Source organism: Bos mutus, chromosome 2 (genome assembly GCF_027580195.1).
Source record: "Bos mutus isolate GX-2022 chromosome 2, NWIPB_WYAK_1.1, whole genome shotgun sequence".
NCBI lineage: Eukaryota > Metazoa > Chordata > Mammalia > Artiodactyla > Bovidae > Bos > Bos mutus.
In genome coordinates, this window is record NC_091618.1 from 273,917 (window position 1) to 286,089 (window position 12,173).

Below are 12,173 nucleotides of genomic sequence, written 5' to 3' on the forward strand. Positions count from 1 at the left end.
GGGAGTGGGACGGCAGAGCTGGGTCTGCAGGTCTGAGAGAAAGCCATCACCAACGCACACTTCTTCCATAAGGGAAGCAGAGAAACCTGAGTGAGCGCCAAGCTGCCTAGTCGCTCTCAGACTCAGTTACTTAGTGTGCTGACCTGAAATCAGGATAAGCGTGTCCATCTCACAAGGGCGCTCTGTGTCACTAACCAGAGTCCTCACAGCGCCAAGCGCAGTGCTGGGCATACGGCTGGCACTCAGTGAATGCCGCCTCCCCTGTCCGTGCCTTCAATCAGCCTAACAGACCACAGAGGAGAGCAGTACAGGAGCCACGCAGGAGCGCGCACACACTTACACGTAACTGCTGCTACCAACCACAGTAAAAGGGAAGGCAGAATGCAGTTCTTCTTTGTCCTGCAAGTCAAATGGTAACAAATGGCCTCTGGGCCCCTAGCTGTGGGCCTCACTAGCACCACCAGAAGCAGGTTTTCAAGGCTCGATATGAAAGCGTTCCAAGGACACTGCAGCCAAGCATGGCTCCTAAGGCCCCCAGGCTGCACCTCTGAGCTACTCTGACAGAATTTCAAAGCAACAGAAATCTGGCTTTTACTGGAAAACTGTAGGGATAACACGTGTTCCACGGAAGCACCACTTTTCTGAGCGTCTGTCTTCGAAACAACCGCTAAGTTCCCCAACCCCTTACTCTGCCACCTGCAGTTTGCTTACGACAAAGCAAGCTGTCCTGCCCAGTTCTCAGCAAATACTGGGATATTAAAAACTATTTTTGTTGTTGTTAAAGCTACAGGATCTATTTTTCAAATGGAATCGTACGCAGAAAGAGTCCCAGCAGCATAGTAACCTGACAGCAACTGAGGCAACTTGGCCGCCCCTGCAGCAATGGGCTCACGGGAGCAAGGTTTGAAAAGCCTTGCTCAGACTGTGTTACTGCTTTCCATTACACAGTTCTGAGGTTGAGAAGCTGGAGATGGGGACTGTCTTCCGTGGGATCCAACTTAAGAGTAACAACTTAACTGAAGGAACTCCCTGGCTTTCAGGAGGGCCCAGGTTCGCGCCCAGGTCAAAAAGTCAGGCAGCAAACCAAGGTTCCCTCAAAGAGCAAAACATGGAAACACACAAAAATAGAATCTTTAAGGTATTTTAAGCAGTTGGTATTAAAAATGTTTAAGTACATATGCTTTGAATCCTAAATTCCATTTCTAGGGATTAATCTCAAGAGAAAGCGGGGCCAATGAAAACAGAAAAGATACAAGGATGCTTATTTGCAGTGTTTAAATACAACAAGGGATAGCCATATGAGAGAGTGCCTATGAGAATTAATGACTTAAATCATATAAGGCATTTCAAGCAGTGCCTGTTATTATCATTGCTAGAGCAAAATAATATGAAGTTCACACCAGGCCAATCAGCCAGAGACAGCTAAGAGAACCGCTTTCTACAGGGCTCAACGCTTATGAGAACAGAACTGAACTACTGTGCATTTCACTATTAAAAACGGTGAGGGTATTCCTGGCAGAGGAACTATTTAGCTCAAGAAAGTACAACAGAAATAAAACAGTGACTGAGGCTTCAATGATGTGAAAGGGAGGTCATCCCAAGCTCCAGGGAGTAAGTACACTGAATTACGATTTGGAAGCAACAGTTACCATGTTGGGACTAGTCGGGGTTTGCTGTTTCACTTGTGCTACGCGTTCCCTGTAACACCTTCTGAAATAAATCACCAACACTCTGTGAGGCCAGGTAGACCAATGTTCACCAAGGCTGCGCTCAAAGACATCACAAATGTACTATAAGAATACGGGCCTCTTTGAGGGACAGACGAGGCACAGAATTAAAAAGAGAGTGTTTGTAAAATATAACGATAAGTAAAATCAAACCCTGAAATGACTTCTCAAATATGACCTTTAAGAAAGCCAAAATATTTAAGTTTGGGGGTGTTTGTTAGAGAAAATTAGCCTGTGAAAAAAATAAAAATAAAAAAAGAAAGCCAAAATATTTCCCTCTACTTCTTACCCAAAGCAACAGGAGAATCCCCTCAGCCAAGGTCCGCTTTACGTCACAAACGGAAGCTTTAACGTCAGCACCTGACCACCGTTACAGCTTTACAGGCTCATACTAAGAAGTTAACTGTGCTTCTCCATCTCAGTTCATAAAGGGTGGAGGGATCACCCTAAAGAACAAACGAAGGAGAGGCGGGGAGGACGCAGAAGTCAAGGCACAATGTCTACAGTCAGTTCGGCAACAAGAGGCCAGGCAGCTGCGTCACGTTTTCCGTGAGCCAGTCCTGCAAGTAGTGTTCACAGGGTTCGTTGCAAACTGCACACTTTAAAATGCTTATTACTTGAAGAATTTGGTATTCTGACTTTGCCAACAGCCCCTAATTTTATCATGTTCGAAATTTATTTATTTCCTATTTTGAATTTGTTTAAAGCAAACAGTCTTCAACTCCCCTCCCAACTATCTTAATGCAAGGTCCACAAATCAATCAAATTTCTGGTGAGATCAGAGACTGCAGAGATCAATGAATTTTAGCAATTTCTTTATCTTAAACAATAAACACTCTTTAACTGACTTCTGAGAAGCAAATAATATCTTTACCAGAATTCTTAAAAAAACAACAAAACTTATTTTCAAATTACATACCTCTAATTTGTTGCTTTAAAGTCCCAAGAAAAGCAAGCAATTTAAAGAGTAGCATTTACAAATTTAATTACAAAAAAACCCCACAACATATGACCATACATTATTAGACAAGGAAAATAACTTTTATATAGACCCAGTTCAGTTCAGTCACTTAGTCACGTCCGACTCTTTGCAACCCCATGAATCACAGCACACCAGGCCTCCCTGTCCATCACCAACTCCCGGAGTTCACTCAGACTCATGTCCATTGAGTCGGTGATGCCATCCAGCCATCTCATTCTCTGTCGTCCCCTTCTCCTCCTGCCCCCAATCCCTCCCAGCATCAGGGTACTTTCCAATGAGTCAACTCTTCGCATGAGGTGGCCAAAGTACTGGAGTTTCAGCTTCAGCATCAGTCCTTCCAATGAATATTCAGGGTTGATTTCCTTTAGGACGGACTGGTTGGATCTCCTTGCAGTCCAAGGGACTCTCAAGAGTCTTCTCCAACACCACAGTTCAAAAGCATCAATTCTTCGGCACTCAGCCTACTTCACAGTCCAACTCTCACATCCATACATGACCACAGGAAAAACCATAGCCTTGACTAGACGGACCTTTGTTGGCAAAGTGATGTCTCTGCTTTTCAATATGCTATCTAGGTTGGTCATAACTTTCCTTCCAAGGAGTAAGCGTCTTTTAATTTCATGGCTGTAATCATCATCTTCAGTGATTTTGGAGCCCAGAAAAATAAAGCCTGACACTATTTCCACTGTTCCCCATCTATTTCCCATGAAGTGGTGGGACCGGATGCCATGATCTTCGTTTTCTGAATGTTGAGCTTTAAGCCAACTTTTTCACTCTCCACTTTCACCTTCATCAAGAGGCTTTTTAGTTCCTCTTCACTTTCTGCCATAAGGGTGGTGTCATCTGCATATCTGAGGTTATTGACATTTCTCCTGGCAATCTTGATTCCAGCTTGTGCTTCTTCCAGTCCAGCGTTTCTCATGAAGTACTCCGCATATAAGTTAAATAAGCAGGGTGACAATATACAGCCTTGACGTACTCCTTTTCCTATTTGTAACCAGTCTGTTGTTCCATGTCCAGTTCTAACTGTTGCTTCCTGACCTGCATATAGACTAGCCCTCAATAAAATATTAGGTCCTAAACTTTCAAGAACTGTACCTATGAGCAAGCAATTCATTCCATACAGTAGCTAGAAGGGTATCATGTTATTTAACATATATTCATGAAAACTTATGACACGAGATGGAATGAGTCACTGGAAACCTTGTACAATATAGGGTATCTGACAACAGAAGACCTTCCATGGTTGAAAGGCTCCTCATTAAACTTATAAATGAAGGTTTTCTACTCTTTAGGATACTCCTTGGCCTGTCTTTAAAACATGAGGCCACTGGGCCTCTAGACAGTCCAATATTATTGTATCACAAAAGTGGAGAAAGAAAGGGTGTCACTCCAAGTAGGTTTTCCTCGACCACCACGACAGGACCAAATATGCCCACGTCAAACTTAGACAAAAACACTACTTAAGCCTATTCCTCCCAGAGGCGATAGTTATCCTCATAGACTTCTTTCTCCAAATACCAAAAGCCTCTAATCGCACAGCAGATACGATCAATAGAGCACATTTCAAAACAAGCCAAAAAGGCATTTGTGGGAAACCAGATAATGAGATAGGCACCCTACACACAGAACTAACATTCCCTAAAATCACTAATTGGCTCAGATGTTTCCCAAGGTTCCCATGAAATCAGGAGAAATTTTCACGTATGAGAGACAGTGGTAGAATTACAAGGCCCTCTCATGTACTTTTGCAAAGAGGATGGGAAAGCAGGGAAACCATGCCAAATTCTGGTTTGGTTTCTACGCCACTTTCCCACAGCTGTAGTTTCCACTCGTGTAGAACCCAGCACCAGACGAGAAGCTCAACTGTTTGATACAACACAGAACAAGCCCTTGGTTTAACTGCGGGGTCTGCATTTTATGCATGACTAAACAGTTATTTTACCCCTCCATACTGAGACCGTTATTTCTTATTACTAGTTTATTATTCAGATGTTAAAGTTCAGTTCAGTCGCTCAGTCATCTGTGACTCTTTGCGACCCCATAGTCTGCAGCACGCCAGGCCTCCCTGTCTGTTACTAACTCCTGGGGCTTACTCAAACTCATGCCCACTGAGTTGGTGATGCCATCCAACCATCTCATCCTCTGTCGTCCCCTTCTCCTCCCACCTTCAATCTTTCCCAGCATCAGGGTCTTTTCAAATGAGTCAGTTCTTCGCATCAGGTGGAAAAAGTACTGGAGTCTCAGCTTCAGCATCAGTCCTTGTCCAGTGAATATTCAGGACTGATTTGCTTCAGGATGGACTGGTTTGATCTCACTGTTGTCCAAAGGACTCTCAAGAGTCTTCTTCAACACCACAGTTCAAAAGCATCAATTTTTCGGTGCTCAGCTTTCTTTACAGTCCTACTCTCACATCCATACGTGACTACTGGAAAAACCATAGCTTTGACTAGATGGATCTTTGTTTCCAAAGTAATGTCTCTGCTTTTTAATATGCTGTCTTGGTTGGTCATAACTTTTTTTCCAAGGAGCAAGTGTCTTTCAATTTCATGGCTGCAGCCACCATCTGCAGTGATTTTGGAGCCCAAAAAATAAAATCAGCCACTGTTTCCCCATCTATTTGCCATGAAGTGATGGGACCGGATGCCATGATCTTAGTTTTCTGAATGTTGAGTTTTAAGCCAACTTTTTCACTCTCCTCTTTCGCTTTCATCAAGAGGCTCTTTAGTTCTTCTTTGCTTTCTGGCATAAGTGTGGTATCATCTGCATATCTGAGGTTATTGATATTTTTCCCAGCAATCTTGATTCCAGCTTGTGCTTCATCCAGCCTGGCATTTTGCATGATGTACTCTGCATATAAGTTAAATAGGCAGGGTGACAATATACAGCCTTGACGTACTCCTTTCCCGATTAGGAGCCAGTCTGTTGTTCCATGTCCAGTTCTAACTCTTGTTTCTTGACCTGTGTACAGATTTCTCAGGAGGCAGGTGAAGTGGTCTGGTATTCCCATCTCTTTTAAGAATTTTCCAGTTTGTTGTGATCCACACAGTCTAAGAATTTGGCGTAGTCAATAAAGCAGAAGTAAATGTTTTTCTGGAACTCTCATGCTTTTTTGATGATCCAATGGATGTTGGCAATTTGATCTCTAGTTCCTCTGCCTTTTCTAAATCCAGCTTGAACATCTGGATGTTCATGCTTCACATACTGTTGAAGCCTGGCTTGCAGAATTTTGAGCATCATTTTGTTAGCGTGTGAGATGAATGCAACTGTGCAATAGTTTGAACATTCTTTGGCATTGCCTTTCTTTGGGATTGGAATAAAAATTGACCTTTTCCAGTCCTGTGCTCACTGCTGAGTTTTCCAAACTTGCTGGCATATTGAGTACAGCACTTTCACAACATCATCTTTTAGGATTTGAAATAGCTCAACTGGAATTCCATCACCTCCACTAGCTTTGTTCGTAGTGAAGCTTCCTTAGGCCCACTTGACTTTGGACTCCAGGATGTCTGGCTCTAGATGAATGATCATGCTGTCAAGGTTACCTGGGTTGTGAAGATCTTTTTTGTACAGTTCTTCTGTGTATTCTTGCCTCCTCTTCTTAATATCTTCTGCTTCTGTTTGGTCCATACCATTTATGTCCTTCATTGAGCCCATCTTTGCATGATATGTTCCCCTGGTATCTCTTGAAGAGATTTCTAGTCTTTCCCATTCTATTGTTTTCCTCTATTTCTTTGCATTGATCACTGAGGAAGGCTTTCTTATCTCTCCTTGCTGTTCTTTGGAAGTCTGCATTCAAATGGGTATATCTTTCCTTCTCTCCTTTCCTTTTCACGTCTCTTCTTTTCACAGCTATTTACAATGCCTCCTCAGAAAACCATTTTGCCTTTTTGCATTTCTTTTTCTTCGGGATGGTCTTGATCACTGCTTCTTGTGAATCTCCGTTCATAGTTCTTCAGGCACTCTATCAGATCTAGTCCCTTAAATCTATTTCTCACTTCCACTGTACAATCATAAGGGATTTGATTTAGGTCATACCTGAGTGGTCTAGTGGTTTTCCCCACTTTTTTCAATTTAAGTCTGAATTTGGCAATAAGGAGTTCATGATCTGAGCCACAGTCAGCTCCCGGTCTTGTTTTTGCTGACTGTATAGAGCTTCTCCATCTTTGGCTGCAAAGAATAGAATCAATCTGATTTCGGTGCTGACCATCTGGTGATGTCCATGTGTAGAGTCTTCTCTTGTGTTGTTGGAAGACAGTGTTTTCTATGACCAGTGCGTTCTCTTGGCAAAATTCTATTAGCCTTTGCCCTGCTTCATTCTGTACTCCAAGGCCAAATTTGCCCATTACTCCAGGTATCTCTTGACTTCCTACTTTTGCATTCCAGTCCCCTATGATGAAAAGGACATCTTTTTTGGGTGACAGTTCTAGAAGGTCTTGTAGGTTCTTCCTAGAACCGTTCAACTTCAGCTTCTTCAGCATGACTGGTTGGGACACAGACTTGGATTACTGTGATATTGAATGGTTTGCCTTGGAAACGAACAGAGATCATTCCGTTTTTGAGATTGCATCCAAGTAAAGAAAGGCAATGCCAAAGAATGCTCAAACTACCGCACAATTGCACTCATCTCACACGCTAGTAAAGTAATGCTGAAAATTCTCCAAGCCAGGCTTCAGCAATATGTGAACCGAGAACTTCCTGGTGTTCAAGCTGGTTTTAGAAAAGGCAGAGGAACCAGAGATCAAATTGCCAACATCCGCTGGATCATGGAAAAAGCAAGAGAGTTCCAGAAAAACATCTATTTCTGCTTTGTTGACTATGCCAAAGCCTTTGACTGTGTGGATCACAATAAACTGTGGAAAATTCTGAAAGAGATGGGAATAGCAGACCACCTGACCTGCCTCTTGAGAAACCTGTATGCAGGTCAGGAAGCAACAGTTAGAACTGGACATGGAACAACAGACTGGTTCCAAATAGGAAAAGGAGTGCATGAAGGCTGTATATTGTCACCCTGCTTATTTAACTTATATGCAGAGTACATCATGAAAAACGCTGGGCTGGAAGAAGCACAAGCTGGAATCAAGATTGCCGGGAGAAATGTCAATAACCTCAGATATGCAGATGACACCACCCTTATGGCAGAAAGTGAAGAGGAACTAAAAAGCCTCTTGATGAAGGTGAAAGTGGAGAGTGAAAAAGTTGGCTTAAAGCTCAACATTCAGAAAACGAAGATCATGGCATCCGGTCCCACCACTTCATGGGAAATAGATGGGGAAACAGTGGAAATAGTGTCAGGCTTTATTTTTCTGGGCTCCAAAATCACTGAAGATGATGATTACAGCCATGAAATTAAAAGACGCTTACTCCTTGGAAGGAAAGTTATGACCAACCTAGATAGCATATTGAAAAGCAGAGACATCACTTTGCCAACAAAGGTCCGTCTAGTCAAGGCTATGGTTTTTCCTGTGGTCATGTATGGATGTGAGAGTTGGACTGTGAAGTAGGCTGAGTGCCGAAGAATTGATGCTTTTGAACTGTGGTGTTGGAGAAGACTCTTGAGAGTCCCTTGGACTGCAAGGAGATCCAACCAGTCCATTCTGAAGGAGATCAGCCCTGGGATTTCTCTGGAAGGGATGATGCTAAAGCTGAAACTCCAGTACTTTGGCCACCTCATGCGAAGAGTTGACTCATTGGAAAAGACTCTGATGCTGGGAGGGATTGGGGGCAGGAGGAGAAGGGGATGACAGAGGAGGAGATGGCTGGATGGCATCACTGACTCGATGGACGTGAGTCTCAGTGAACTCTGGGAGTTGGTGATAGACAGGGAGGCCTGGCGTGCTTCGATTCATGGAGTCGCAAAGAGTCGGACAGGACTGAGCGACTGATCTGATCTGATCTGACTGCATTTTGGACTTTTTTGTTGAGTATGATGGCTACTCCATTTCTTCTAGGGATTCCTGCCCACAGTAGTAGATATAATGGTCATCTGAGTTAAATTCACCCATTCCAGTCCACTTTAGTTCATTGATTCCTAGAATGTCGATGTTCACTCTTGCCATCTTCTGTTTGACCACTTCCAATTTGCCTTGATTAATGGACCTAACATTCCAGGTTCCTGTGCAATACTGCTCTTTATAGCATCGGACCTTGCTTCCATCACCAGTCACATCCACAACTGGGTGTTGTTTTTGCTTTGGCTCCGTCTCTTCATTCTTTCTGGAGTTATTTCTCCACTGATCTCCATAGCATATTGGGCACCTACCGACCTGGGGAGTTCATCTTCTAGTGTCATATCATTTTGCCTTTTCATACTGTTCATGGGGTTCTCAAGGCAAGAATACTTAAGTGGTTTGCCATTCCCTTCTCCAGTGGACCACGTTTTGTCAGAACTCTCCACATTGAATCGTCCGTCTTGGGTGGCCCTACACAGGGTGGCTCATGGTTTCATTGAGTTAGACAAGGCTGTGGTCCACGTGATCAGATTGGTTAGTTTTCTGTGATTGGGTTTTCTATCTGTCTGCCCTCTGATGGAGGATAAGAGGCTTATGGAAGCTTCCTGATTGGAGAGACTGACTGAGGGGGAAACTGGGTCTTCTGATGGGCGAGGCCATGCTTCAGTTCAGTTCAGTTCAGTCGCTCAGTCGTGTCCAACTCTTTGCGACCCCATGGACTGCAGCACGCCCGGCCTCCCTGTTCATCACCAACTCCTGGAGTTTACTCAAACTCATGCCCACTGAGTTGGTGATGCCATCCAACCATCTCATCCTCTGTGATCCCCTTCCCCTCCTGTATTCAGTCTTTCCCAGCATCAGGGTCTTTTCAAATGAGTCAGCTCTTCACATCAGATGGCCAAAGTATTGGAATCTCAGCTTCAACATCAGTCCTTCCAATGAATATTCAGGACTGATTTTCTTTAGGATGGACTGGTTGGATCTCCTTGCAGTCCAAGGGACTCTCAAGGGGCCATGCTAAGTAAATCTTTAATCCAATTTTCTGTTGATGGGCAGGGCTGTGTTCCCTCCATTATTTTATCTGAGGCCAAACTATGGTGGGGGTAATGACGATAATGGTGATCTCCTTCAGAAGGCCCTACAAAGGCACTGCTGCACTCTGTGCCCCCGACCCTGCAGCAGCCACCAACACACACGCCTCTGCCGGAGACTCCTGGGCACTCCCGGGCAAGCCTGGGTCACTCTGGGGTCGCTGCTCCTTTCTCCCAGGTCCTGGCGCCCAAGGTTCTGTTGTGCCCTCCAAGAGGCTGTTTCCCAGTCCTGTGTAAGTTATGGCGGCTCTATGATGGGGTTACTGGCGACCTCCTCCAAGAGGGCTTATGCCACACCCAGGTCTGCTGCGCCCAGAGCCTCTGCCAAAGTCCACTGCTGACCCTACCTCCTCAGGAGACACTGAGATGCAGCTCTGTCTCAGTCTCTGTGGGGTGTCTGGGTCCTGGTGCACACAACCTATGTTTGAGCCCTCTGAGCGTCTCTGGCAGGTATGGGGTTTAAGTGCAAATGTTAAAGTTACAATTCCTTTACAGCTGTAGTTCAAATTTCAGTTGTGTCAGAAGTAGCTGAAGGAGTTGTTACAACGCAGCTTGCTGGGACCCACTTTTGAGTTTCCTGTCTAGCAGGTATGTGGTACGGTCCATGAAGTTGCATTTCTAACAAGTTCCCAGGTGACCCTGATGTTTGATGACTAGACTTTGAGGACCACATTGCAGAGAGTTAAATAACCTTCAGGTGAGCCTGTTAGACCAGTGGTCCCCACCTTTTTCGGCATCAGGGACTGGTTTAGTGGAAAAAAAAAAAAAAAGACAATTTCCCAGGATTGGGGTGCAGGGTGGCTCACACACACTACATTTACCGCGCACTTTATCTCTATTATCATTCCACCAGCTTCACCGCAGACTACTGGGCATCAGCCCTGAATCCGGGCACTCCCGTAGTCACACGATGCTCCAGTACGACACCACAAGGCACCTGGTCCTCCTTCTGCCCTTTTCCCCAGTGAGGATGATTCTCCTCAAGGCTGGACGCAACCAGACTTTGTTCCGTGTATGCACTCTGTGTATGACTGCATGAACAAGGGTCCAAAGTAGGTGTTCCCTGACAAGTGCTTCGACTAAAGGGGTGCTGAAAGGAACTGCTTTAACACTTTCAATATATAAACATTTCCCTGGTCATCCTCATCCACATGTTACTGAACCTACACTGCAAAAGAAATAGAAAAAATTATTCCACCTACTGCTTTCAGACGAATCACTTTTAGACTTATTTACAGCAATAAATGACTTGCTAATAGCTCTCCATGACTATGAAAATAGATCCAATACTAGGAGTTAGGTACTTCTAAGAGGTAAAGTTTGAAAACAAGAAAACTATGAGTATGAAAATTTTTACTATGAGAGACTCATTAGCATGCCAGTGAATCCAGAAGAAAAGTACTAGACCAAAGGACCTCCACTCTGTTCATGGAGTGCTTTGGTGTATGATTTGCTTTTTTAAAAAGGGAGACATGGTCTAAACTGCTTTTTAACTGGCAGTCAAAACCTTTTCCCTGGATGGTTTCAAACTATCTTACAGCAATGGTGCCAAAGGGGACATTTACAGAATGAACAATGGGACTGAGGTCTGAGGTCACACTCTCCATCTCGTATTAACAACTCTTCACACGCACTCACTTTCTCAGGGTAGGTCCAATGAAAGGCATTCACTCGCAGCTCCAAAGGAGGTTCACTCGTCCTTCCCACACAAAAGTGGCCTCGAGGGCAAAATAAGACCAGACAGACCAGACTAACCAACAACCCTACTTCATGGCCTCTTGTGTGGGTGCTTCTCAAGTGAAAAGCTTGAGTTGCTGCGTGTAGGGGGTGGGAGAGATGGATTTTGCAGATAAGACCCAACTTGGGTCTTAGGAAACAGACCAAGCCTTTGGTGAACAGAGACTATGGTAGTATGTGAAGTGACTGACTTTGATAGCAAGACTCAGAGGTCAAGAGAATAATTTGGAGAGCCATTTCCCAGAATATCATATTAGCATCGGAATCAGAAAGCCTACAGGGCACAAGAAGCTAAGCTGGCACTTATAACTTAGGAGGCACTAAGTTATAACTTAGGAGGCAGGGATCTCCTTAAAGGAAAACTACTGGAGTTACAATTTAACTGTGTGTATCTCTAAACTGGTTTGATTTTATAGGTAAAACTTTGTGAACAGAACAAGAAACGTATGTTTCATGGTTTTATGGTTTGAGGAAGGGGGAGAAGAAAGGAAAATTGAGAAGAACACAATTTATGAATATAAAGTCTGTTGTAGGCTATAAATACCTTGAAGACAAATAACTATTCAGAATGGTCTCTAAAGTTTAAAGCCAGGACCACAGAGGTTCTGTTTGGAACAGACAGATCAGTTCCTCTTCAGCCGATGAAAATGTTTCCAGTTTAACTTCAATGCGGCCAATAATAATTACG

General features: G+C 44.0%; 1 protein-coding gene across 2 annotated transcripts in view; it reads right to left on the reverse strand.

Annotated features, from left to right (window-relative positions):
- FBXO42 (F-box protein 42) overlaps positions 1–12,173 on the reverse strand; it is a 108,194-nt gene that overhangs the window by 11,814 nt on the left and 84,207 nt on the right. The gene's annotated exons all lie outside the window — the stretch shown is intronic.